The following is a 27,800-nucleotide window of genomic DNA, read 5'->3' on the forward strand; positions in this document are numbered from 1 at the left end:
CTGAAATGTATCAATTTTAAGGAGAAAGAAACTTTTAAAGTGCAAAAAAAAAAAAAAAACCATTGCATTTGTTGACCTCAATGGAACCAAATTAAGTCTTGAAGGTTATCATCCAACAAGCAGTATTATTCAACAAGCATATTTTAAATCATGCATGATCTTCGAAAGACATTAACAGGTATGTTTAATGAAAATTCTTTGAGTATAAATATTGCTTGTCCGAGATGTTGTAATAGTTATGGAGGATGTCCAGTCCAGGAACAAATGGAAGAAATAATTCCTTTAGATGATGACCTTTACTTTAGAAATTATATTGTAGATTGGAAAATTCTATTACAAACATCTTTGACAAGTGATATTCATAATCAAAGATTTTTTATAGTTGTTAGACTCTCCACTTGGTGATTCCCTTTTCCTTTGGTTCTTTCTTCTTGTATCTGTTTTTTTTCTATTAATATATTAAAGATTTTAGAAAAAAACATTCATTTCCTAGCCTGCCTAATTTTTCTGAGTGATTCTACAGGAGGAAGATGTAAGATGTTACTTTCCAGTCATTTCTAATTTAGTTTGGGAGAAGAAAGAAAAAAAAAGGAAAGAGAGAACAGAAAAAAGAAATGAGGGAAGAAAAAAATGGAAATGAAGAATGGAAGGAGAAAAGAAGGTATGTATACAGCAAGGAAAGAAGGAAAGAGAGAATAAAGGAAGGGAGGAAGGAAGTAAAACAGCTTTTCAAAAATCTCTGAATCTCTTGCTCAAAGAATAAAGAAACCACCACTTAAAAAGGACTTCTTGTGTTACTTAAGTATTCCACCATTACTCCCTTGTACTTCCATTTCCTGATTGCAATAATGTCTATGATGCTGAACTCATTTCAAGTATATTGCCATAACACATCTTTATATGTGATCCCTTTCTTATTTTAAAGTGGTTTTCTATTTTGCTTCCCAGCTATTTTTATCCCCAGGCCCTGGAATATTTGCTGGGTGATAAGTAGTCTAGCTTATTAGAAATAGCTCTGCTTCTGGCTCTGTGATGTTTCTCCAGGTCTGCTTTCATCTCCAAAGTGAAATGCTAAAATTTGTTCCCATTGAATTGGAGTGTAGAGAGTCAAATTTCAAATTGAAGCTCCTATGGTTAATGCATCTGTTCTAGATTTGCATGGCATGTGTTACACACTCCTAGAATTATTCCTAATTAGGACACATCTACTATGATGCAATGATAGAACATTACCATATTCTCCACAAGTTTTCTCTCTTTGTTTTCATTGGTTATTTCCTATTTCAACTCCTGCTGACTGTTTGTGGCAATTAAATCTTGAACCTGTTTAAAATGAATTTCTCTCTGCTTTATAATCAGATAGAGGCAATGTTACAGAGTGGATAGAAAGCAGGTTAGGAAAACCTGGGTTCAAGACCTTTCTCTGACCACCGCTCTTGTGTAGTTTAAATTCCTGTATCTGTGATCCTGGTAAGTCAGTGTGTTGTAGTCAACTTTTTAAGATTCTGATTTGCAGAGAAGTTGCCAACTTGCATAGGAAATAGGGGTTTCTTCATTTGTGAGTTCCCAATACCAATGAAATCACAAATTCATCTCTCATCTTTTTCATAATCAAGTAAAAGGAGGATTCTGTTCCTCTCTTGCTATTCAGTGTCTTCATTGTAATAATAGGGTGTCAGGCAGTATGAAAATATAGGAAGAACACTGGTCTTAGAATTAGAAGATTTGAATTTGTGTCCAAACTGTTCTCCTTACTAACAATGTCTCCTTTAACAAGTTACTAAATTGAAGCTCAGCATCTGTAAAATGCAAACTATTAGTATTCTTATTCCAGCTCCCATTCCTACTGACAACATAGGTAACAAAGTTTTTTTTGACATCATATCCTTATTGAGGCAGGTAAATGGAACAGTGGATAGAGTACTAGACCTGAAGCCAGGAAATCTGAGTTCAAATTTGACTCAGACACTTAGTAGCTATGTGACCCTAGGAAAGTCACTTTGCCTCTGTTTTCTCAACTATAAAATGTTGGTAATCATATCTTTCTTTTAGAATTGTTGCTAGATGATCAAATGATATAATTTTTATAAAGTACTTAGTATGGTTTCTGGTACTTAAATGTTTGTTTCTATGAGGAGGGAGAAGTGATACACTCACATGTCATCAGCATAAGCCCCCACCAGTGTTCTGCCCCCAAATATTATAAGCTGAGAACCATTTTAGTCAGCCTCAAATAACTTTTTAAAAATGTTATTTATTAAGGTGGCAGAATAAAGGAATTCAAGATCCTCCTCACTCTTGAATTTCACATCTTCACCCACATGCACATTCAAAATATAAGGAAAAATAGATTGAGATTTGGTGAATACATGTAGTAATGGAGTGAATCATAGTTCCTAAATGTAAGAAATAATTTACTTCCATCTGTGGGGTATTTATAAAATTAACTATAAGCATGGTAAGTCTTTTTTTTTCCTTTCTTTCTTTCTTTTTTTTTTAATAACTTTTTATTGACAGAACCCATGCCAGGGTAATTTTTTTACAACATTATCCCTTACATTCACTTCTGTTCTGATTTTTGCCCTCCCTCCCTCCATCCCCTCCCCCAGATGGCAAGCAGTCCTATACATGTTAAATATGTCACAGCATATTCTAGATACAATATATGTGTGCAGAACCAAACAGTTCTCTTGTTGCACAGGGAAAATTGGATTCAGAAGATAGAAATAATCCAGGAAGAAAAACAAAAATGCAAACAGTTTACATTCATTTCATGGTAAGTCTGTTTATAGTTTTTCCTGCTTTCAATTCAAGCACTTTTATAAGCTGATATAATCATACTACAAAGATGCTGATAAAAAGATGAAAGGTCTAATGTCCCTAAATCCTTTGAAGTTTCAAAGGTCCTCCGTGGGCTAAGGTTCATAAGGGAAAAAAGAGAGCTGGCCAAGGCTGCATTCTTCTCATTCCCCTTAGGCAGTTCCTGCTCTGGGATGTGCTTAGAAATTATACTTGCTCTAATTTTTAGAAATCAATGACTTTTCAACTTGACTGAAAATTTATAGAAAATCCCTGGAGCATGATCAAAATGGTGTATCTGAATACAATTCATCATTACAGGATGATTTAGTTTAGGTCCTAGAAGTGACAAGATATGATCTTTCCTAGTTTAAATTACAGAGGCTAAAATGGAGGGGAGTGATTTGGACTTTCCTTTTTCATATTGGCACAGTTTACCTTTTAAGATTGCTCTGTAGTTCAAGTGAACTTTCTATATGTATATATGACTTTCTATATAGAAACTCAGTTTTGGTCATGAGGATTTGTTGTGATCTCTACTCATAGCTTCAACTAGCAACTGACAATTAAAGCACCAACAACAGCACCAACAACAGCCACAATCACCTTCACTATCTTTTGCTGACTCTTGTAATGGTTCCCCTAGGTGATAAGGTGAATTTTAGGGAGTAATACTATCTACATGCAAACAATTTGACAGCAGCTATAGCTGAATTGATTAGATAGCAAAGAGCAAGTGTCCTGTTAATTAGCTAATTATTTATTCCACCAACATAAAAACATGAGTCTTTGACTTCTCTATTTCATTGACTTTTGGGAACATTCCCAGTGTTCTCTTTAGTTTCAAAAAGAACACTAAACTTGGAGACAAAGAATTGAGTTAAAATTCCAGTTCTTATGTCCAAAGGGCTCTCAAACTGTTCATGCCCTTTGATGTATTAGAGTCTCTACCGGGTCTATATCTCAAAGAGATCATAGTAAAAGGAAAATGATCCACATGTGCAAAAATGTTTGTAATAGCCTTTTTATAGTAGAAAGGAACTGGAAATTTGAGTGGATGCCCATCAGTTGGGGGATTACTAAATAAGTTGTGATATATTAATGTAATGGAATATTATTGTTCTATAAGAAATGATAAGCAGACTGATTTCAGAAAAGCCTAGCAAGACTTACATGAACTGATGCTGAGTTAAGTGAGAAAAACCAAGAGAATATTATATCCAGTAACAAAAGATGATATAATGATCAATTGTGCTGGGTTTGGCTTTTTTCAACAATGAGGTGATTCAAGGCAATTCCAGTAGAAATGATGGAAAGTACCATCTGCATCGAGAGAGACAACTATGGAGACTGAAGGCAGATCAAAGCATAGTATTTTCACCTTTTTGTTGTTGCTGCTTGTGTTATTGCTTGTTTTTTTTTCTTTCGCATGCTTTTTTCCCCTTTTGATCTGATTTTTTTATGCAGCATACTAATATGAAAGTATGTTTTTAAAAATTGCACATGCTTAACCCATATTAGATTGCCTGCTGTCTTGGGGAAGACAGGGAGGAAAGGGAGAAAAATTTGGAACATGAGATTTTGTGAAGATGAATGTTAAAAACTGTCTTTTCATGTATTTGGAAAAATAAAGAACTATTAAACTTCAAAAAAGAGAAATCATCAGAATAAATGTTTCCAAGGAAGCATTTTCATAAATGTCCTTTAACATTCTATTTTATTGAATTTTCCCCAACTCAAACTCAAAATGTGACAAATAATAGAATCTTACATCTCATATACATTCAAGATGTTAAATATAAGCCAACTTTATTTTATTTTAAATTTTTTATTTAAAAACTTTTTTATTTACAAAACATATACATGGGTAATTTTTCAACATGACCCTTGCAAAACCTTGTGTTCCAGCTTTTTCCTTCCTTCCCCCCACCACCTTCCCCTAGATGGCAGGTAGTCCAATACATGTTAAATATGTTAAATCCAATATATGTATAAATATTTATACAGTTATCTTCCTGCACAAAAACTCTAGGAAAAAAACTTGAGAAGGAAAACAAAAATGCAAGCAAACAATAACAGAAAGAGTAGAAATACTATGTTGTGGTCCACATTCATTTGCCATATTTCTCTCTCTGGGTGTAGCTGATTCTCTTCATTACTGAACAATTGGAACTGGTTTGAATCTTCTTATTGTTGAAGAGAGCCACATCCATCAGAGTTGATCATTATATAATCTTCTTGTTGCAATATATAATGCTCTCCTGGTTCTGCTCATTTCACTTAGCATCAATTCATATAACTTTCTCCAAGCCTCTCTGAAATCATCCTGCTGGTCATTTCTTTTTTCTTTTTTTTTCTTTTTCTTTTCTCTCTTTTTTTTTATTATAGCATTTTATTTACAAGACATTTGCATGGGTATTTTTTTTAGCATTGACCCTTGCAAAACCTTCTGTTCCAAATTTTCCCTTTCTTTCCCCCCCCCCATCCCAAGATGGCAGGAAGACCAATACATATTAAATACGTTAAAGTATATGTTAAACACAATATATGTATACATATATAGAGAGTTATTTTGCTGCACAAGAAAAATAGAATTTAGAAATAAGGTAAAAATAACCTGAGAAGAAAATAAAAAATGCTAGCAGACAAAAACAGAAGGAGTGGAAATGCTATGTTGTGGTTCACACTCATTTCCCATAGTTTTTTCACTGAGTGTAGCTGGTTCTCTTCATTATTGAACAAATGGAACTGATTTGGTTCATGTCATTGTTGAAGAAAGCCATGTCCATCATAATTGATCATCATATAGTATTATTGCTGAAGTGTATAATGATCTCCTGGTTCTGCTCATCAGTTCTGAAATCATCCTGCTGGTCATTTCTTACCAAACTATAATATTTCATGATATTCATATACCACAACTTACTTAGCCATTCTCCAACTGATGGGTATCTATTCATTTTCCAGTTTCTAGCCACTACAAAAAGGGTTGCCACAAACATTTTGGCACATACAGGTCCTTTATCTTTCTTTAATATCTCTTTGGGATATAAACCCAGTAGTAACACTGCTGGATCAAAGAGTATGCACAGTTTGATAGCTTTTTGAACATAGTCCCAAATTGCTCTCCAAAATGGTTGGATTCATTCACAATTCCACCCACAATGTATCAGTGTCCCAGTTTTCCCACATCTCCCCCAATAATCAGCATTATCTTTTCTTGTCATCCTAGGCAATCTGAGAGGTCTTGGTATCCCAGAGTTGTCTTAATTTGAATTTTTCTGATAAATAGTGATTTGGTGGACCTTTTCATATAACTACAAATAGTTTCAATTTTTTCACCTGAAAATTGTTTGTTCATATCCTTTGACAATTTATCAATTGGAGAATGGCTTGATTTCTTATAAATTAGAGTCAATTCTCTATATATTTTGGAAATGAGGCCTTTATCAGAAATTTTGACTATAAAAATGTTTTCCAAGTTTATTGTTTCCCTTCTAATCTTGTCTGTATTAGTTTTTGTTTGTACAAAAATTTTTAAAGTTGATATAATCAAAATTTTCTACTTTGTGATAAATAATGAACTCTAGTTCTTCTTTGGTCACAAATTCCTTCCTCTTCCACAGGTCTAAGAAGTAAACTATCCTATGTTCTTCTAATTTATTTATAATCTCATTCTTTATATCTAGATCATGAACCCATTTTGACCTTATCTTGGTATACAGTGCTAAATGTGAGTCAAAGCCTAGTTTCTGCCATAATAATTTCCAATTTTCCCAGCAGTTTTTGTACAACAGTGAATTCTTATCCCAAAAGCTGTTTTTTGGGTTTGTCAAACACTAGGTTATTATAATTATTGACTATTTTGTCCTGTGAACCTTATCTCTTCTACTGATCAACTAGTCTATTTCTTAGCCAATATCAAATGGGTTTTGATGACTGTTGCTTTATAATATAGTTTTAGATCTGGTACAACTAGGCCACCTTCATTTAATTTTTTTTTCATTAATTCCCTTGAAAATCTTGACCTTTTGTTCTTCCAGATGAATTTAGGTCATTAAAATAGTTCGGGGGAGTCTGATTGGTATCTGCTGATCATTTCTTACAGAACAATAAAATTCCATATCATTAATATACCACAATTTATTCAACTATTCTCCAATTGATAGGCATACATTCAATTTCCAGTTTCTAGTCATTATAAATAGGACTGCCACAAACATTTTTGCACATGTGGGTCCCTTTCCCTTCTTTAAAATCTCATTGGGATATAAGCCTAGTAGAAACACTGCTGGGACAAAGGATATGCACTGTTTGATACCTTTTTGAGCATAGTTCCAAATTGCTTTCCAGAATGATTGGATTCATTCACAATTCCACCAACAATATATCACTGTTCCAGTTTTCCCACATTCCCTTCTTTTCCTGTCATCTTAGCCAATCTAAGAGGTATGTCTTGGTATCTCAGAGTTGTCTTAATTTGCATTTCTCTGTTCAATAATGATTTGGAGCACCTTTTCAAATGACTAGAAATAGTTTCAATTTCTTCATCTGAAAATTGTTTGTTCATATTCTTTAATCATTTATCACTTAGAGAATGGCTTGATTTCTTATAAATTTGATTCTCTATATATTTCTCTCTATATTTTGGAAATGAGGCCTTTATCAGAACCTTTGAATATAAAAATGTTTTCCCAATTTATTGTATAAGCTAAATTTAAAAGAAATTTTAATTAAAAGTAGCATTTCAGTAAAAGGATGGGATAAAGAATGGGATGAGAAGAGTTATGTTATAATATAGCAATATGAAATATGTATTATCAATGACCATTTCATTTTTAAAGATAATAAAGCATAAAATGGAATATAAGAAAATAATTATATAAATATATTTCATTAAATTTATACAAAAGTATATAGTATATATTTAATAAAATACAATAAATTTCATCTGTCATCATAACTCTTTTCCTTTTAAGAGAAAATCTTTTTGTAGTGGGTAATAAGTAACATAGTAATTCATTCCAGTGTTGAGGGAAATATTCTTTTTTTTTCAGTTGGAAATTGATCAACAAGCATTTATTAAGTAATTGAGCACAGTAGTTGTTCAATATAAAGCCAGAACCCAAAACTGAAGGAAGAAGCAAGGGTTGCAGTCTCTCACTAATCTTCCAAAACCTCTAGTCATAAAGCCCATCAAAGTTCACAGTTGGAGGTCAACTAGTCCAGACTCTACCTAACTAAAAATTCCTTTACAACAACCCTAACAAGCAATCACTCAGTTTCCTCCTGAATACTGGCAATGATGGGAAATTCATTATCTAGCTTCAGTTTTCGGACAGCTTTTTTTAAATTAAAGTTTTTTATTTTCAAAACATATGCATGAATAATTTTCAACATTCACCCTTGCAAAACCTTGTGTTCTAAATCCCCCCTTCCCTCAACTCCCTCCTCTAGCTAAACATGTTCATTTCTTCTATATATATTTCCACAATTATTGTGCTGCACAAGAAATACCAGATCAAAAAGAAAGAAAATGATAAAGAAAACAAAGGGCAAGCAAACAACAGCAAAAAAAAAAAAAATGAAAATATTATGTTTAGGTTCACACTCAGTTCCCTCAGGCCTCTCTCTGGGTGCAAACAGCTTTCTTCATCATAGGATCATTGGAACTGGCCTGAATTATCTCATTGTTGAAGAGAGCCATATCCATCAGAATTGATCATTGTACAATAATCTCCTGGTTCTGCTCACTTCATTTAGTATCAGTTCATGTAAGTCTCTCCAGGCCTGTCTGAAATCATCCTGCTGATCATTTAGAACAATAATATTCTATAACATTCATATGCTATAACTTATTCAGCAATTCTCCAACTGATGGGCATCCACTCAGTTTCTTGTAACTTCAAAAAGGGCTACCACGAACAATTTTGCACATGTGTGATCCTTTCCCTTCTTTAAGATCTCTTTGGGATATAGGCCCATTGGAAATACTGCTGGATCACAGGGTATGCACAATTTGATAGCCCTTTGGGGATAGTTCCAAATTTGAGCTTCAATTTTCTATTCTCTAAAATGAGGAGGTTGTATAACATAATGTCTGAGATCTCTTCTAGCTCTTGTCTCACTAAAAATACCAAAACCCAAAACCTCACATTGAGTTCTACAAACATTTGTATGTCAGCATCATTAATCTTTGTGCTTGTGTGTACTTACTTTTCTCTTCTTTATTCTTTTTCAAAATCCCTACTAAACATTCCTGGGGATGAATATCTTTTTAAGCTTGAATGTAATCTACTTATACAGAGATTTTCTTATATTCCACTTTATGTTGTAGATATTGTTTATCAGTTTTTGCTCTGGATATTGATTATTTAAAATATTTAAAAATAAAATTCTCATTGATAATACCTATTTTATCTTGCTTTATTAAGATAAACCTCTTTTCCTTAGCCTATTGTTAGGATGCTTACAAGGTGCTGATTTAAATCAGTTATCTAATTTAGCATGATACTTAACAGTTCTCTAGTTCACTAATGTACTTAGCACTTATAAGGGTTCTACAAGATTCATAACTTTAAGAGAGCATATATAAGCTAGGAGCCTCAACCAGAATTCAGTCTGGGACATTCAGAAGTCAGAAAGGACAAGCCCACTCTCAGAGGAGGAGACAGAGTCATTCCATCCTCCACCTTTGTGCTGGCTGAAGACATTCGGAGGAAGCTAGAGGCAGAAGCTGGTAGAGTCAAAGGACTAGCAGCAGGAGCTCTTGGAACCAAGGAGAGAGATAGGCCTCTAAGAAAGCTAACCGGGCCCAAGGAAGGACATGATAAAGGACACAATAAAGGAATTGGACTTTAATTCCTGGCTGCATTTGGGGTGATTACTTTGAACTGAAACTAAGGCTGCCTCCAAAATCCCCCCCCCCCAAGAAACCTGCTCCCAGAGAACTTTACATTTTAGAGGAGAATATTACATTTTGGCGCCCAACATGGGGCAGACACGATCCTGATTTCAGTGGAAAAGTCTCCTCAACGCAGAAATTAGGGTGAGTACAACAAGGAAACTTTGTTAAAGGGCTAAAATAGTATTTCATCTAAAATGGGACAGATGTTTTGAAAACAGCCTTATTTTCCTCTTCAAGGAAAATGTGTCGAAAGCTTGGTCAGACTGATAAAAAATCAAGGTTTAATTGTAACCTGGGAGCAGATCATTGATCTTTTAAAAACTGTACAATACACACCTCCTTGGTTCTCTAAGGAAAAAGAATTGGATCCAAATGGGTGGAAATTAGTAGGAGAGCACCTATGTCAATTCTATAATGAAAATGGACCTGACTCAATTTCCAAAGACACACTTAGTATATATAATTTAATACAACTGGCTTTAAGGAATTATATAAGTGTTAGAATAAGGAAAAAGAAGAAAGAGTAGGAGGGGGAAGTGTTAACTAAACTAGGTAAAAAGGATGAAAAATCAGATAAAAATGGAGTTAAGTACAATTTTGAATCTGATACTTCACAGTAGGAGAACTTAGGTTATTCCACATCCCCTGACTTTCCTCCCTCAATTAACCCTGGGTAGAGGGAGAAGGAGGAGGAGGAGAGGTGGTGACACAAACAGAACCACCTATGAAGCAGCCTATGACAAGATTAGAAAAAGCACTGGTTAAAGCAAAAAATGAAGGACAGGATGTATCTAATTTTAAAATAAATGCATACCCTGTGATTGAAGAGCTTGCCTTTTTAGGTCAAAAAAGGAGAAGATACACTCCCTTTGATTTGGAAAAAAAATAAGGATTTGAAAAAAGGTTGCACTCTTTATGGGAGCTACATCATCTTATGTTAAGATGTTCTAGATAATATGACTTAGGAAATCCTAACGCCTAATGATTGGAAATCCATAGCAAGGACACGTTTAGAACCTGGACAAAACTTGTTGTGGCTTTTGGAATATCATGAATTATGTAGAATTCAAGCCCAATGCAATAAACAAACAAGAATTAATATGCAAGTCACTTTTGATCAACTATCAGGTGAAGGTCAATATACAGAGAATTCAGCACAGACTAATTATCCCATAATATGTATGAGCAGATTACAAATGCTGCTATAAAAGCTTGGGATTCCCTCCCAGAGAAAGATGGAGGGGAAGTCTTCACAAAAATAGAGCAAGGTCCCAATGATCCCTTTGCAGATTTTGTGGGACATTTGTAAACAGGTGTCACAAGAACCATTGGAGAAAATGCAGCTGCAAAAATTATGATAAGACAAGTAGTTAAGGAAAATGCCAAAGAGATTTGCAGAAGAATTATATGGGAACTACACAAAGATGCTCCTTTAGAAGCAATTATAAGACACTGTGCCACAATGGGCACAAGTGCTTATTATACCCAGACTATGATGAACATGGGAAGACAGGGTCCCTCTTGGCAAGGAACTTCTAGAGAGAGTCGTTGATGTTTTCAGTGTGGAAAAATTGGACATCTGAGAGCCCAGTGCAGATACAGAGGTAGAGTGAGAAGACAGGGTGAGAGAATAAAACCCAAAACCCTAAGTCCAAAATTCCACATGGGCTTCCATTGGGCCTCAGAATGTAGATTGACCCAGGGAAATGAGAGTTGGGGCCCATCTCCAAGATATCATACAAAAGACAGGTGGGGTATGATGGCAGCTGAGGTTACACCCAGAGAAGTTTAGGACTCTGATGTGATCTACCAGCAAAAAAGAAAAGCAATCAGATGGCAGAAAGGGATTACAATTGGGGAGAATACAGGCTTTTTAAACCAACAGGGCAGTGTCCAGTGCAAACAGCTTCAATATAATTGCCAGGTGATGAGGAGAAATCCCAAAAGTGGTAAATAGAAGGGACTAGATAGGTTAACTGCTTGGGGAAGAGGGTTTGCTTGTATTTTTACAGATGGAGAAGGAATCAGATGGGTGCCAATGAGCCGTATTTGCCTTGTCCATCAGAGACAGACAGAAAAAGAGAAAAGTCTGGAAACAAAGGAGAAGACCTAAGAACAAAATCTGTAGGAATCATTGGATTCCCTAACATAAGATGAGAATGTTGCAGACTTGAAAATCAGCAGGAATCATTGGATTCCTTGAGATGAAAAATTGTTGATGACACTATTGCAGGACTTCAAAACTTGCAGGAATTATTGGATCCTGGAACATGAGTAATGGACATAGATTCCTTTTGGACTATTTCTAGGACTTATGGACATGGATAATTCTTTATATTGATTCATATTATTTGTTACATTACTACTAGCCTGTGTTATGTTACTATAACATGTATTTATGTGTAATACCTCCCATATTGATGGATTTATGTATACCTGTTTTAAAAGTGAGCCTCTTCAGAAACCCGCCAATCTGATTTGATTTCCCATTTCCTTTGGTGTTTTCATCTCCCTTCATGAGATGTCAGGGAGGGCATGATCACCTCTTATTATGGTGTTTTCATTCTTTTTTTGAGCAATCAGGGAAGACATGATCAACTTCTTTTTTGTGGTTCTCACTTCCTTGAGAAGTCAGGGAGGTCATGATCACCTATGTTCTAAAATCAAAACAAAGTGGGAGATGTTAGGATTGTCAAAAGGTGCTAAGTTAGTTATCTAATTTAGCATGCTACTTAACAGTTCTCTAGTTCACTAATGTAATTAGTACTTATTAGAGTTCTACAAGATTCACACCTTTAAGAGAGCATATATAAACTAGCAACTTCAACTAGGATCCAGTCCTGGATATTCAGAAGTCAGAAAGGACAAGCCCACTCTCAGAGGAGACAGTCATTCCATTTTCCACCTTTGTGCTGGCTGGAGGCAGAAGTACAAACCTTTGGATTTGGAGACCTTTGGAGGAAGCTAGAGACAGAAGTTGGCAGAGGCAAAGGACTAGGGGCAAGATCCGGAAGGCCTCCAGAAAACTAGCTGAGCCCCAAATGAAGAAGATAAGATTTTGACAGAGACAATAAAGGATTTGGACTTTAACACCTGGTTGCACTTGAGGTGATTATTACACTGAATTGAAACTAAGGCTGCTCCCAGAAGCCCCCCCCCAAGAAACCTGCTCTCAGAGAATATTATATTTTAGAGAAGAACATTACAGCCTATCTTTTTACTAAATTTCTACCTATAATTTAAATAAAAAACACTCATTGACTTCTAGCTCTAAATATAGCCAACTTCCACATCTAGGGAAAGAATTATGGAGACAGAATGCACCCTAAAATATACTATTTTCTCTTTTTTTCTTCCTAATGGTTTTTCCCTATTCTGATTTTTCTTTTATAACATGACTAATATGGAAATATGTTTAAAATGATTGTATGTGTGTTACCTATATTATATATTTTTTTCTTTCTTGGGGATGGAAGGAAGGAAGAAAGAAACATTTTGAATTCAAAATCTTACAAAAATGAATGTTGAAAATTACCTTTTAATGCAATTGGAAAAATAAAATACTATTAAGTAAAAAAAATAAATAGAAGATTATGTAAACTAAAAACTACTCTTTGGTTTTTTTTGGTACCCCAATCCTGGAGTTCTAAGGAAAATCAATTATTTGAAGCTTAGGTTTTTTTATTCATGTCTAAAGTCTCCTCAAAAAGCATGGAATAGAAAATAACTTAACATACAATGCAGAACAGATATAGGGCAGCTACTTTTTACCTTTATCCCCCAAATAGGCTCAAAACATATGAGATCTATAAGAGCTCAATGACAGGAAAAAACAAACAAACCCATAAACAAGAAGCAATAACTCACAACCATTATTCTTATCCACCAATAGGTTAATACTTTTAAAACATCAAGACATGATATAGATTATGGGACTCTTAAATAAGTATTTTACATTTCATTTTGCCCCTATACTCTCCAGAATATTACCTCCAGTTCTATCTTTTGAGAAATTATGTCAGAGATTAGGCTCATTCTCCTCTCAATGAGTGATAATTTCTTCTCCAAGAATAAGTATAACAAAGGAAAATAAGACCTTTCCCATACCATTTTAGGAAAGCAGGAACTTTCAAAGCACAGGGCCTAATTTCAAAAGTCTCATCACAGAATGACTGTTTATTCACCTATCAGCATGCAAAAAACAAATCAGAAGATGAGTCAAAGGGCCAGAGTATGGCTACCTTGCTGCCTTCTTCAGCTGCCACGAAGGAGTAGTTAACCATGCTGTTAGTGTTGGGGGGAGGAAGAGTATTACCTCTTCTCTTTTCTTCTTTGAAAGTAGAAAGGGAGGACTTCTTGTTAAATGAGAGAATCAAAGCAAGAGAACAAGATAAATGTTTCTATTTCTTTTTAATTTACACTGCATCCTTCTCCCTCCTTCTGCCTATCACTTTCAAAAAGCAAGGGAAATGAAAGATCACTCAAATATGCCCAAGAAATTGCCTGGGGAGCTCAAATGCATGGACTATGAGATATCCCCTGAGAGCCTATCTATCCTCTCACATGTGATATGGGTTTCATCCCTTTCTACCTATTTGTTTTGCAAACCTCAAAGCATATAAAATCAGTTCTTATTATCACTAATCTGTCATTATAACAATATTCTACTACTCATATACTTCAGTGTCTCTGTGGCTTAATGGATAAAATTTAATGTTCCAAACTCGAAGACCTTCACAAAATTATTACCATTTGTTCTGTGTCAGTAAACCTAGTGTGTTTTAATCTTACTTTCATTATGCCTCTCACATATACCCTCTTCTCTCCTCTGACACTGACATCACCCTGGTGTAAGCTTTCAACATCTCACATCTGAACTATTACAAGTCTGTAGCATCTCTCCTAAAACAAATGTCTGATTATATCACCATTCTTCTTTTCTTAGCCTACTCAATAAAATCCAGTAGCTCCCAGTCACCTTGGGATCAATTAGAAAATTTTGTTTGCCATTCAGAGTCCTTCAAAACCTCCACATGTATAATTATTTCCTTCTTTATTCCTGCTTTTTGGCTTCCCAATTCCTTCAAATTCCAGCCCCAGTCCTATCTTCTCCAAGAAGCATTTCCAGATCATCTTTAATGCTAGTGCCTTCACTCTGTGGATTATCTCATTTATCCTGTGTATATCTTGTTGGTACATATTTTTGTTGTAGTAGTTTTTTTTTTTTTTGCACTTTGTCTCTCTAAAGCCAAAGACCATTTTTGCCTTTTCATACCCTATTCTTCTACTGAATGTCTATAATGGGAATTAGTCCTATTTACTGGGACAAAGAGTTTAGCATCAGATTACAGAAAGATCAGAGAATTGCTTCAAGAATGAAACTTCATTAATCTTCCCTAGCATGATAAAATCTTTGGCTGCAGCTTTTTATGGTAGTCTTTATGACTGGCTCTATTTTTACCTTAAAAATTTCCTATAATTTTCTACCTTTTCCTTAAGGTAGAAGAATTTACAAATAACAATAAACACAACACAAATTTTTTTTCTGAGCATTTTACAAAGATATGAAAACACAGACAAAATAATAAGACAGAAAAATTTAGTGTAACAATTTTCCAAAACTTTTAAAAATGAAAAGTTCTTTTTTTCAGGCCATTTTTGGGATCCATTTATATATATTAGCATAATTTAAGAGTTCTATCTTTTAGTTACCTCTCTTGACTCCTATATGAGAAGTTCCAGGTCAATAAGAATTTCCATTAGAGGGTATAAATTTAATAACATGGTCTTCCCATGATCTCGACAAAAAATTATCTAGGAGGAATACTTTGATGTTTTACTATTACTTAAATCCATAATTCCCTGAAAAGGGGTTATCTCTTTATTATTTTGCTATTATCTGAATCCAAGGGATCTAAAGGTAGTTTTCTTCCCTGGCAGAGTAGGAGCAAACCATGTTCAGAAGTGCAGAGATAAACTTTCTTTAGTAGTGTGGTGGTGAGGATGGATCTACTTTTGGGGCAAACGCTTCCTGGAGCTAATATGCTTTCCCAAAGGACAGTTTTTTTTTTTTTTTAATCTGGCTTGCTTACCAAAAACTTTGTGTGTGTGTGTGTGTGTGTGTGTGTGTGTGTGTGTGCATGTGCATTTGTGTGAATGTGTGTGTGTGTGAGTGTGTGTGTGTGTGTGTGTGTGTGTGTGTGTGTGTGTATGTTGGGGAGCAGAGGAGAGAATCTGAAATAATAGAGGAATGAAAAGTTTAAGCTTCTGAGTATACTGATTTGTTAAGTGGAACATGTCAATCGCATAACAAATTGGGATTAGAATTCCTCCTCACCTAGGCATTGAACCTTAAATACAGATTTTTATGTATAAAAGATAAACAATTAATAGGATATAAACCAGGATATTAGATTAGATAATCTGATTTCTAAGTGGAGGAAATATTAGCAATTTATTATATTGATAGCCTATTCATGAGCAATAAGTTAAATTATTACTTATTACTTATAAGTAATTAAAATATTACTTATAATATGGTAAATATAATCTACATAAACAAAAACTTTTTGGACAGATCCTCAGTCATTTTTAATAATATAAAGATACTGATAACAAAAGTTTGAGAACCACTGAACTTGGATCCTTGGTTAATTATCTCTAAGCAATAGGTAGAAGTGGGTCAACTTCCCAATCTTGCAGAGTAAAGTTTAAACAATGAAATATAGTTTTCTTCCAATTCTCATAATAGGAAATTTTCTCACCATTCAGAAATTGGACTAGACCCATAATTAAATAAGAGAACTGAGTCAGTTCCAGAACTGAGTCACAGGATGGAGTCAGTGTACTTTGCTCAATTTCCATAATTCCCTCAAGGTGCAGCAAAATACATACCTTTCCAGATACCACAAATGCAAATATCTGTTAGGGCCGCTATGTATGTTTGTTACAAGGATTTTAAAAATTTTGTATTTTATTTTATTTTTCCAAGTAATTTCAAGATAATTTTTTAGCATTCATTTTTACAACATATTGAGTTCTAAATTTTCCTCTTGCCCTCTCTCCCCTTCCCTCTTCTGAAAATGTTGGGCAATTTGATATTGGTTATACATATACTATCATGTAAAACATACTTCCATATTTGTCACAATAATAAAAGAAGAAACAAATCAAAGGGATAAATAAACATGAAAAAGAATAAGAAAAAAGCTTTGAACTACCCTGAATCCACTAGTTCTACCCCACCCTTTTTTCCTTTTTTCCCCATTCAATAAAGATTGTTTCCCAAATTTCTGCTTTTTTTCTCCTCTTGATTGCATTGGTTTTGTTTATACAGACCTTTTAAAATTTAATGTAATTGAAATTAGCTATTTTTCTTGTTTGGTCATGAATTTTTCACCTCCTCTATGTCAGACAAGTAAACTATTCCTACTACTAATTTGCTTATGGTATTCCCCTTTATATCTAAATTATCCACGCATTTAAAGCTTATCTTGTTATACAATGTGAAATATTGGTCTATTCTTAGTTTGTATCCTATTGTTTTCCACTATTCCCAGAAGTTTTTGTCAAATAGTGACTTCTTATCCCCAAAGCTAGGGTCTTTGGTTCACCAAACACTAGGTTACTATCATTATTGACCAGTTTGTTTTGTGTACCTAATCTATTCCAATGATTTCCCACTTTATTTCTTAGCCAATACTAAATAGATTTTTTTGATGATTATTGCTTTATAATATAACTCAAGATATGGTATTTCCAAGTCACTTTTCCTTGTTTTATTTTTCATTACTTCCCTTGATATGCTTGAGCTTTTGCTTTTCCAGGTAAATTTTGTTATAATTATTTTTAACAAATACATTTTTGGTAGTTTGATTGGTTTAGCCTTGAATAAGGAAATTAATTCAGGCAGAATTGTCATTTTTATTATATTGATAGCCTATTCATGAGCAATTGTTACTTTTCCAATTGTTTAGATCTGACTTTCTGTGGAAAGTGTTTTATAACTGTGTTCATATAATCTCTGAGGTAGACTTCTGAGTGTTTTATATTGTTTACATCTATTTTTAAATAGAATTCTCTTTCTATCTCTTGCTGCTGGGCTTGTTGATCATATAAAGAAATGATGATCTATGTGAATTTACCATATATTCTGCAACTTTGTAAAATTATTAGTTAGCTGATTTTCTCTATCATTATATCATCTGTAAAGATTGATAGTTTTGTTCTTCATTGCTTATGCTAATTACTTTAATTTTTTTCTTCTCTTGTTGCTATAGTTAACATTTCTAGTACTATATTGAATAATAGTTGTGATAATGGGCATCTTGTTTTACCCCTGATCTTACTGAGAAACTTTCTAGCTTATCTCCATTAAATATCATGCTTGCTGATGGTTTTAGATAGATGGTGCTTATCATTTTAAGAAACACTCCCTTTATTTCTATGTTTTCTATGTTTTTAATAAGAATGAATGTTGTATTTCATCAAAAGCTATTTCAGCATCTATGAGATAATCATATGATTTCTGTTATTTTGTTATTGATATGGTCAATTATGTTGATTTTTAAGATTTCCAATTTGGTGCTTACCTGGGAATTTTTAATTTGTTCCTTTTTGTAGTTTTTTTTTAAACTATGTGCCCAATTCTTTGACCTGTTCTTTTTCCTTTTCATTTATGTAAGAAGTTAGAGAAATATATTATTCCCTAAATAGTGCTTTGGCAGCATCCCATACATATTGCTATATTGTTTCAGTGTTGTCATTCTCTTTAACGAAATTATTGTTCAAAGGTCTCACCTTTTTTTAAAATTAGTTAACTTAGAAGTAGTTTATTTAATTTCCAATTACCTTTTATTCTATTCTTTCGCTGCCTTTTGTTGAATGGAATTTTATTGTAGTATGATATTAAAATACATTTAATATTTCTGCCTTTTAACATTTGAATTTGAAGTTTTTAAGTTCCATTACACAGTCAATTTTTGTACTGGTGCCATATATTGCTGGGAAAAAAAAATATGTATCCTTATCTGTTTTCTCCAAAGGCTGGTCATATCTATTTTTTCTAATATTCTACTTCCCACCTTTCTTTTTTGTTTATTTTTTGGTTGGATTTATTGAGTTCTGAGAGGAGTCTGTTGAAGTCCCCTACTATTATAGTTTTGCTTTCTATTTCTTCCTGTAACTCACTTCTCCTTTAAAAACTCAAATATTATACCACTCAGTACACATGTGATTATATTGATAATATTTCATTGTCTATAGTACCTTTTAGCAAGATATTTCCTTCCTTGATTAAGTCTATTTTTGCTTTTACTTTGTGTGAGATCAGGATTGCTATCCCTGCTTTATTTATTTGTTTATTCATCTCAACCAAAGCATAATAGTTTCTGCTCTGGCCCTTAACTTTACTTTGTGTATGGCTCTTTACTTCAAATGTATTTCTTGTAAATAACATTGTCAGATTCTGGTTTTTGGTGCACTCTGCTATCCATTTCCATTTTATGGGAGAGTTAATTCAATTGACATTCACTATTATGATTACTACTTGTGTATTCCTGTTCTTCCTATTATTTTTCTTCTTTCACTTTTCACCCTTTCCCTCCCAATCTTTTGCTTTTATCTACTACCTCTTCTGATGTACCCTCCCTTCTATCAGTAACCCCTTTCCCTTTTACTTAATCTCTTACCCTCCTGTTTCCTTGTTGAGTAAGATAGATATCTATATGTTACCATTTGTATATATTATGCTCTCTTTGAGCCAATTTCGATGAGAGTAAGGTTCAAGTGATTCCAATAACTCACCTCTATCTTCCCCTCCACTTTTCTTTGCACCTCTTCTTGTGAAATAATTTAACCTCTCCCTTCCTTCTGCACTTAGTGTACTCTATTATGCCTTAACTTTTTATATTCTTACATTAAGTTCACCTTATACTTGTGCCTTCTATGTGTGCTCTTTCTAGATGTACTAGTTGTGATATACTTTTTAAGAATTCCAAGTATAATTTTCCATGTAAGGATATAAAGTTTAGCTCTATTGAATACTTTTACATTTTCTTCCCTTTTTTATTAAAAAAAAACCTGTTTATGCTTCTCTAAGGTTTTGATACTGGAGATAAAAATTTTGGTTTAATTCTGGTCTTTTTCTTATGAAACTTTGAAATCCTTCTGTGTTGCTGATCATTTTTCGCTTGATGTATTATACTTAATTTTGCTATACAAGTGATTCTTGGTTGTAGTGCTAGATCCTTTTCTTTCTAGAATATTATGTTCCATAATCTTTGATCTTTTAATATTGCAACTATCAAATACTCTTGTCAAGTACTTGACTATAGTTTTCCAATATTTGAAATGTTTGCTTTCTATTTCTTCCTGTAACTCACTTCTCCTTTAAAAACTCAAATATTATACCACTCAGTACACATGTGATTATATTGATAATATTTCATTGTCTATAGTACCTTTTAGCAAGATAAAATGAGGAACTGCATCCACTTAAACAGATCCTGTATCATAGCTGTATATCTTTTTTTATAATATTGTTAAGTAAATTTGTTTGGGTTAATTTTTTAAAAGAGAAAAAAATAGTTCTTAATTTAAGTAAAGAAATTGAAAAAAAATGTACCTTGATTTAGTACTGTGGGTCAGCAAGGGTTAGTTTGTATATTTACATACATATGTATTCATATATATGTATGTGTATAAATGTTTCTATGTATGTACACATATAGAATTGATGTGTATAGGTACCCACATATAAAATTTCCTTAGTCATCTATCCTAACATATAGTGCCTATGATATAGTTACATATTAAGAAACTGAAGTTCAAGAGGAACATAAATCCTGAATCCAGGTATTTCTTCCTAATATGGATCAGATTATTTCCCTATAATAATAATAAACATTTATAGAACACAATAAGAATCACAAATGACTTTACATGTTATTAATTCTCATCAAAATTTTATGATCTAAGACTTGTGCTACCTTTTATACTTCCTTACCAATTTTAATTTTAATTTTACTCATGTTCTGATTCCTCAGTGAATAATACTCTACATCTCCAAGGTTTCTTTGAATGACAATTGAGGGTTTCCTTGTTGCTAAGTTCCTAAGACTGAAACCATTGTGTTAGAGACTAGAATTACTATTGCTCATTATTCTCAGCTTTGACTGTGCTGTTTTTAGAGACTCAATTAAAATTAAAAAAAAGAAGATATACCAATGCTTTGTTAGGAGAAATGTAGATTGGTCCAACTATTTTGGAAAGCAATTTGGAATTATGCTGTGAACATTCTCTTTTATCAAGAGGTTCTGCTGCAGCTGCTTACTCCCATTGCACTTTTTCAAGCTTTGCTAAAATTCCTATTTGCTCAGAGGTATATGTACATATTTGTGTGTGTATGCATGTATGCATGTGTGTGTGTGTGTGTGTGTTTGTGTGTGTGTGTAATTGGACATTACTCTAATCCCAAAATGCATCATGGATTTGGTACATATTCTAGGAAACCAATAATACTTTTCCCTTAGTGATAGCCTCTTTCTTATCTTCCTAGTCTAGCCATTTCTACTTAATATGATGAACATAGCATTATTTTCTCTGCTCTCCTCTCCCATTTGCTGAAAATGAGGACAGCATTTTCCTACTCTAGTCTTATGGCACTTCTTCTGTGCTCCATCATATTTTGAGGATCAGTGATAATAGTCCAATTATTCAGCCTCATTGGACACCTGCATGTCTTGCTCTCCAAACCTTTCAAAGGTCACAGAGTTTGTAGCTCCCAACGTTATTCACCTAAAAGTGAAGAATAAATGCTGAGAGAAAGGATTTAGGATTGTTTTCACGTGATTATATATTGACGTCAGAGAGAGAAAGCCCAAGATTTCTTTCTTTTTTAACATTATCTTCCTTCAGAAGTCATCAGGAAAGAGAACAAGCTAAGAGCACAGAGTCCACAGAGAGAAAGTGGAGGCCAACTAAATCCTCTTGAAAGTGCACCCAGTTCCATGTCTGCAACTATAACTAATAACAAAACTGCTCTCCACCACATGATTGGTTAGGTAAGTGATGGATAGGACAGAGTGCTGTCTGGAGTCAGGTATGAATTCAGATATGCCTCAGACACTCAGTTGTGTGATTCTGCCTCAAGGCAATGTCAAACTACTCCAGCATCTTTTGCTAAGAAAACCAGAATTGGGGTCATGAAGAGTTGGGTACAATTGAAAAATGATTTAACAACCATGATATGGTTATCCGACTAGAAGTAGTTACAGAATATCTTAAACAAAAGATTCTCCAAGTCACTTCTATTATATATTGTCTTGACTCAGAGACAAGGTTCTTAGCTGTGGTCACATGCCAAGTTTCATCAGTGGTCACTCTGCTCATTTGCTAGTCTCTTGTTACATTTCATCATAGAGCTTCCATTTAGGAATTACCTCAGCAAAGACATGTTATTTTGTTTCTGAAGCAAACTCCCTGTCAAATAGAATAGTTGGAGGCAATAATACAACATGTCAAAAAGAGATTTTTATTTTTTCAATAATTAATGAAAACAGGGGATGGAATATGTGGAGGTGGTAAGCAGACATAGCAGATTATATTTGATTCAATTTTTTAAAAATTATGCATAAAGACAGAATTTTGATGGATTGATTGCAAATGGATGATGATGCAAGTGGAATGAAACAAGGGATTCCTAGTGATAACATCCTTCTCAAGAAAGAATTTTTATCTCATTTGAATATATGTAAAACTATATATATATATATATATATAACAGAGGGAAATGACCATTTCAGGCTCATCTCTAGATTTATCATTCTATGATTCCATGAGTTGTGAAAGCAAGGAGGGATTTATATTCAGTAAATTGGATAGAGATAGTAAAGGACCTCTAAGAGTCCAGAAAGAGAACAACTTAATATGATAATATAAGTTTCTTTAAAGTCCCATTAAGATAAATCTCATACAAAATGTTGAATTCACAGAAACAAATAAAAATAGAGTTTTTTATAGAGAGAATAGAATATTAAAAAAAATCTGACCTCTGTGAATACATGCAGTAGAATTAAGTCTTTTCTAAGGTTGTGGCCTTATACCCTGAGATATAGCAGCTACATGGCATCATGGATGAATTTTAAGACTTTGAGTCAGGTATACCTGAGTTCAAATTCTTTCTGATTCACTTATTTTTTTTAAAGCTTTTTATTTTCAAAACATATGCATAGATAATTTTCAACATTCACCCTTACAAAACCTTGGTCTCCAAATTGTTTTTCTCCCTTCCCTCTACCTTCTCCCCTAAATTGCAAGTAATCCCATATATGTTTGGTTTATGTTAAACATGGTAGAAATATATGTTAAATCTAATATATGCATACATATTTATACAATTATTTTGCTGCACAAGAAAAATCAAATCAGACTGAAAAAAATGAGAAAAAATAAATGCAAACAAACAACAACAAAAAGAGTAAAAATGCTATGTTGTGAACCATACAAAGTTCCCACAGTCCTTTCTCTGGGTGCAAATGGCTCCCTCCATCACAAGATCTTTGGAATTGCTTGAATCATCTCATTGTTGAAGAGAGCCACATCCATCAGAATTGATCATCTGATTCATATTAGCAATATGGTCAGTGGCAGATCACATTACTCTTCTTAAACTCCAATTTCCTTGTTTATAAAATGAATATGATAATATCATCTACCTCATATGAATGAATATTGTGAGGATCAAATTAGATGATATTTGTAAAATATTTTGCAAATCTTAAAATACAATATAAATACAGATGGAATTTTATTATTATTATTAATTTTATTTCCAAGGCTGTGAATACTGTGAAATAGCCAAGATGAGCTGAGGAAATATAATTTTAGATTGGAATGATTGAAATAATTCCCCAGAATAGACTTTCATTTGACTTTATCTCCTATGTTCTATTCTGGGACCAGAAAGAAATAGTGGAAATTTGACTCACATGTAAATTGAGGATGAGGATTCATGCAGACGAGTGATTAGAAATGATATATGGCAGTGATATTAGACTTATCTTCCTTGTCTGTGACAAAGAGAAAATAATGCTCTACATTGTGGTGGGAAGAAAGATAAGGGTATGATCGATTCTAAACTCACTGGGCCAGGGATTTTGTATCTTAGGAAAAAATGATCTGAAAGCAAAAGGAAGAAAGATAAAATTAGAATAAAGCTCAATTATGTTTTCAAGCAGCCTAGAGAATTTAATGGAAAAGTGAAGGGAGGGAAAAGATTTCATCCCCTAGCTAAGATGGGAATTTTGACAAGTATAAAAATTAAGATGGAATCTAAGTTGTCCTGATTCAATCTTTTATACTATGATAGATTTGTGATTTTCCACCTATCCAGATTGTAACCCCTTTCTCATTCCATGCTATTCTTATTCCTTTTGTTTTTTATAGAGTTTATGTCCATCATGATGGAGATCTTGCTCTAATTCATATATCTTATAAGTATCATCATAGCACTTGGATTGTCTATCTTATGTCTCATATATATATGTATACATATATATGTATGTATGTAGTCCATATATCAAGGTCATATATATTTTATTAAACTGTAAACATCTTTAAGGTAGAGGCTATTTTAGTTTTTGTATTTCCTGTACTTGGTGCAAAGTAAGTAGTGAACAAATTCTTTTTCACTCATTCATTAAGATTTGTACAAGACTGCCTCATTTCCTCCCCCCATAACAATATCATAACATTTTAAACACCTTAATAATAACATTTTATATATATATATATACACACACACACACACACACATAATACTTGGTGTTAGAAGTTGGTGATATAAAAATAACAAAGAAACAATCCTTGCCATGAAGAAGTTTATATTCCATGGTAGAAAAGTGTGTTTGTGCATGTGTCTTTGTGTATCATGAACAGATAATAAGATACAAAATACATACAAAGTAAATACAAAGGAATGTCTAAAAGCAGGGAAACAGAGGAGTATGGATAAGCATCATACAGGGAATGCTACTTAAGCTTGAACCTTGAAAGAACCTAAAAAATTCTAGCAAGTAGAGGTGAGAGAAGATGTACCAGGCATGGAATTTTGCCTGTTCAAAGGCATGGAAACAAGAGATACAGGGAGCAGAAAGTATACCATTTTTTCTAAAATTTAAAATGTGTAAAAATGAGTCATGTGCAACAGTCATGAAAATATAGGTGATGTACACAAAAAAACCAAAAGGTATAACAATCAAAAGAAAAAAGTCACTGCCTTATTAAATCTGAAAGAGAGAAAGCAAGAAAGAGAGAAAAAAGAGTGAGAGAACGAGAAAGGGAGAGCAAAAAAGGGAGAAAGGAAGGGAAAGGACTTATTTAAATCCTTTTTTTTTTTCTTTTAATTATATACATAAACACATTGTTTGGGTCTTGATTGAATGTAAATAGCAGTCATTTCTGTTTTGGCCAGAAACCCTGAGGATTTTCCTTTCTCAGATTCATTTATTCATTTATTTATTTAGATTTGTTTTGGACTAGGTGAAAAAGGAAATTCTTTACCTCAATTACTACCTAGCCTTAATCACTGCAGCCTCAGTCAAACTGAGATCTGTTGAAGACCTTAGCTTAAAAAGGCCCAGGTCTCTCATTGCATCTGGGGCCATCTCCAGTCATCCTAATCTACATCTGGCCACTGGACCCAGGTGGCTCTGGAGGGGAGAGTGAGGCAGGTGACCTTGCACAGCCTCCCTCACTTAAATCCAATTCATTTGCCTATCATGGCATTCCCTCCCTGATGTCATGATGTCATGGTCCTTTTTTGAGAATGAAGGGCAAAAAAACAATAACTGAAGAATGTGTGTTTCTTTGAGTAATGTATTGAGGCCCTGTATTACTATGAAATTCAACCGTTTTATAATCCAGAAAATAATTAACTATCATTGATTTAAATGTCTACTATATAAGGGGCCCTATGCTAGGTGATAAGGAAGGTAAAAAGTTTAAATAAACTTGGTCCAAGTACTCAAAGAATTTACACTGTAATTCATATACTTAAATCTTTGGCCAATTATGTTCAATAAATCTCTCTCTCTCTCGCTCTCTCTCCCTCCCTCCTTCTCTCCCTCATCCGTCTTTCTATTCATCCACAGATCTGAGCATTAATTAATTTGAAAAATTTTTTCAATGCACGTTGAATTTTAGTATTGGGAACAGTCATGTTCCATTAGATTGATTGATAGTGTATTTTTCCATTTTCTTTTTCTGTCATTCAGTGCCATCCATAATTTGACCCTCAAGCTTTATCACTCAAACTATTCCTCAGGGGAAAAAAATGGATCGCCCTATATTCTCCAGGTGTATCTTGTGGTGCCTTTGTTCATTCTGTTCCTGATATCATCCATTTCTCAGTACTCATCTTTCTGGATATCTTGATAGCTTCTGACACTTTTGATTATCTCTCTGTTCCCTTCCTTCATATTATCTCTACCATAAGCTTTCATAACAATTTGTTCTCTCCTGGTTCTTCTCGTACTATCTAAACTTTTCTTGCCCAGACATTATTCAAGCCTTACCCTGTCATGTCTCCCAAGTAGCTATGTGTTTCTTTTTCCCCTCTTTCTTTATACTCTCATTTTTGGTCATAGAATTCAGTTTTTAAAACTTTTTATTCATTTTGAACTTTAATTTAAAAAAAGAAAAAAAGAATATTTTTATGTACACAATACAATATAACTAGAGGATTCAATACAAAATCATGAATTTCCATTTCAAACTGTTTACTTATTTTTAAAAATGTAATAAATTCAAAGCTATCCTCCTTTTTTGTGTTTCTTTCTAAATTTTGGCTACAGACTTTCTATGAGGATGAATCACAGATCAATATACCTCTCATTCTTGGGTTCCATATGTGAGCTACAGATTTGCATTTAAATATCCCATAGTTAATTGAATATTAATATGTTCAAGAAAAAGTCTTTATCTTTTCCTCTAGTCCTTTGCCTCTAGTGAATGTCCTTATTTATATTGCGGCTGCCTTTCTTTTCAATCAGATTCAAATCACAGAGCTTATCTTTTTATTCTGCTTTGTCCTTATATGCAATAAGTTCCCAAGCCTCATCATTTCTACCTGCACAACATCTCTCACATCTATTTCCTTCTTTCCATCCACAAAATCACTTCTTTTCATCATTTTTTACCTGAATTATTGCACTATCTTTTAGATGATCTGCTTTCTACCACTCTTTTCCTCTCTAATCATCTAATCACTCAGAACAATAAACTTTAAAAAGCACATTTGACTGATTCAATAATCTCCATAGATTTGTATCACCTGTAGGATAAAGCAGGAAGTCCTTATTTTAGCATTGAAAGTCTTTTAAACTCTGCCTCTACCCTCTCTTTCTAGACCTATTTCAAACCATTTCTCTCATGTATTCTACATACTAGTCAGGTACTGCCTAACTTTTTTTACCTTTTTTTTTTTTTTTAGAAATAAGTCTTTAATTTCTTGATTTAAACAGATTATTTTATAAGCCCAGAAGACATTCCATTCTTAAGCCTAACTTTTACAAACCTCAAACTTTCTTAAAGATTCAAGTCAATTCTTCTTGAGGGAGAATTCTTTCCCTATTCTCTCTCCAGTATAGTGCTTTTTCCCTTCTTAAAATTTCTTCTTGTCTTCTATGCTGGAAATTCTCTCTCTAATCTTTATTGCTTGGCTTCCTAGGTTTTCTTTGTCTCAGTTAAAAATTATACATTTTGCAGAAGGTTTTTCTTATTAAGTCATTTCAGTCATATCTGACTCTTCATGGCACCATTTAAGCTTTTCTTGACAAAGATACTGGAGTGGTGTACCATTTCCTTCTGTGACTCATTTTATAGGTAAGGAAACTGAGACAAACAGGATTAAGTGACTTGCCAAGGATTAACACAGATAGTAAGTGAGACCAGATCTAAAATCAGGAAAATGAATCTTCCTGACTCCAGCATTGGCACTTTATACACAAAGTCCTCAAGACATCCCTATCTCTCTCTCTTTGCTATTTTGTTATTTTTGAGATTATCTCCAATTTATCTTACATATATAATATTG

The 27,800-nt window shown here is 33.5% G+C and overlaps 1 long non-coding RNA gene across 2 annotated transcripts in view; it reads left to right on the plus strand.

Moving 5' to 3' along the window:
- Positions 1-397: 397 nt before the first annotated feature.
- Positions 398-27,800, plus strand: part of LOC127561972 (uncharacterized) — a 43,900-nt gene continuing 16,497 nt past the window's right edge. The window contains exons 1-3 of one of the 2 annotated variants that reach the window (XR_007953581.1): positions 398-661; positions 2,702-2,776; positions 3,346-3,441. This is a non-coding gene — a long non-coding RNA (uncharacterized LOC127561972). Of the gene's footprint in view, positions 662-2,701; positions 2,777-3,345; positions 3,442-27,800 lie in introns of those variants that run through there. The other variant, XR_007953582.1, reaches the window with a different exon arrangement.

Source organism: Antechinus flavipes, chromosome 4 (assembly GCF_016432865.1).
Source record: "Antechinus flavipes isolate AdamAnt ecotype Samford, QLD, Australia chromosome 4, AdamAnt_v2, whole genome shotgun sequence".
Taxonomy (NCBI): domain Eukaryota; kingdom Metazoa; phylum Chordata; class Mammalia; order Dasyuromorphia; family Dasyuridae; genus Antechinus; species Antechinus flavipes.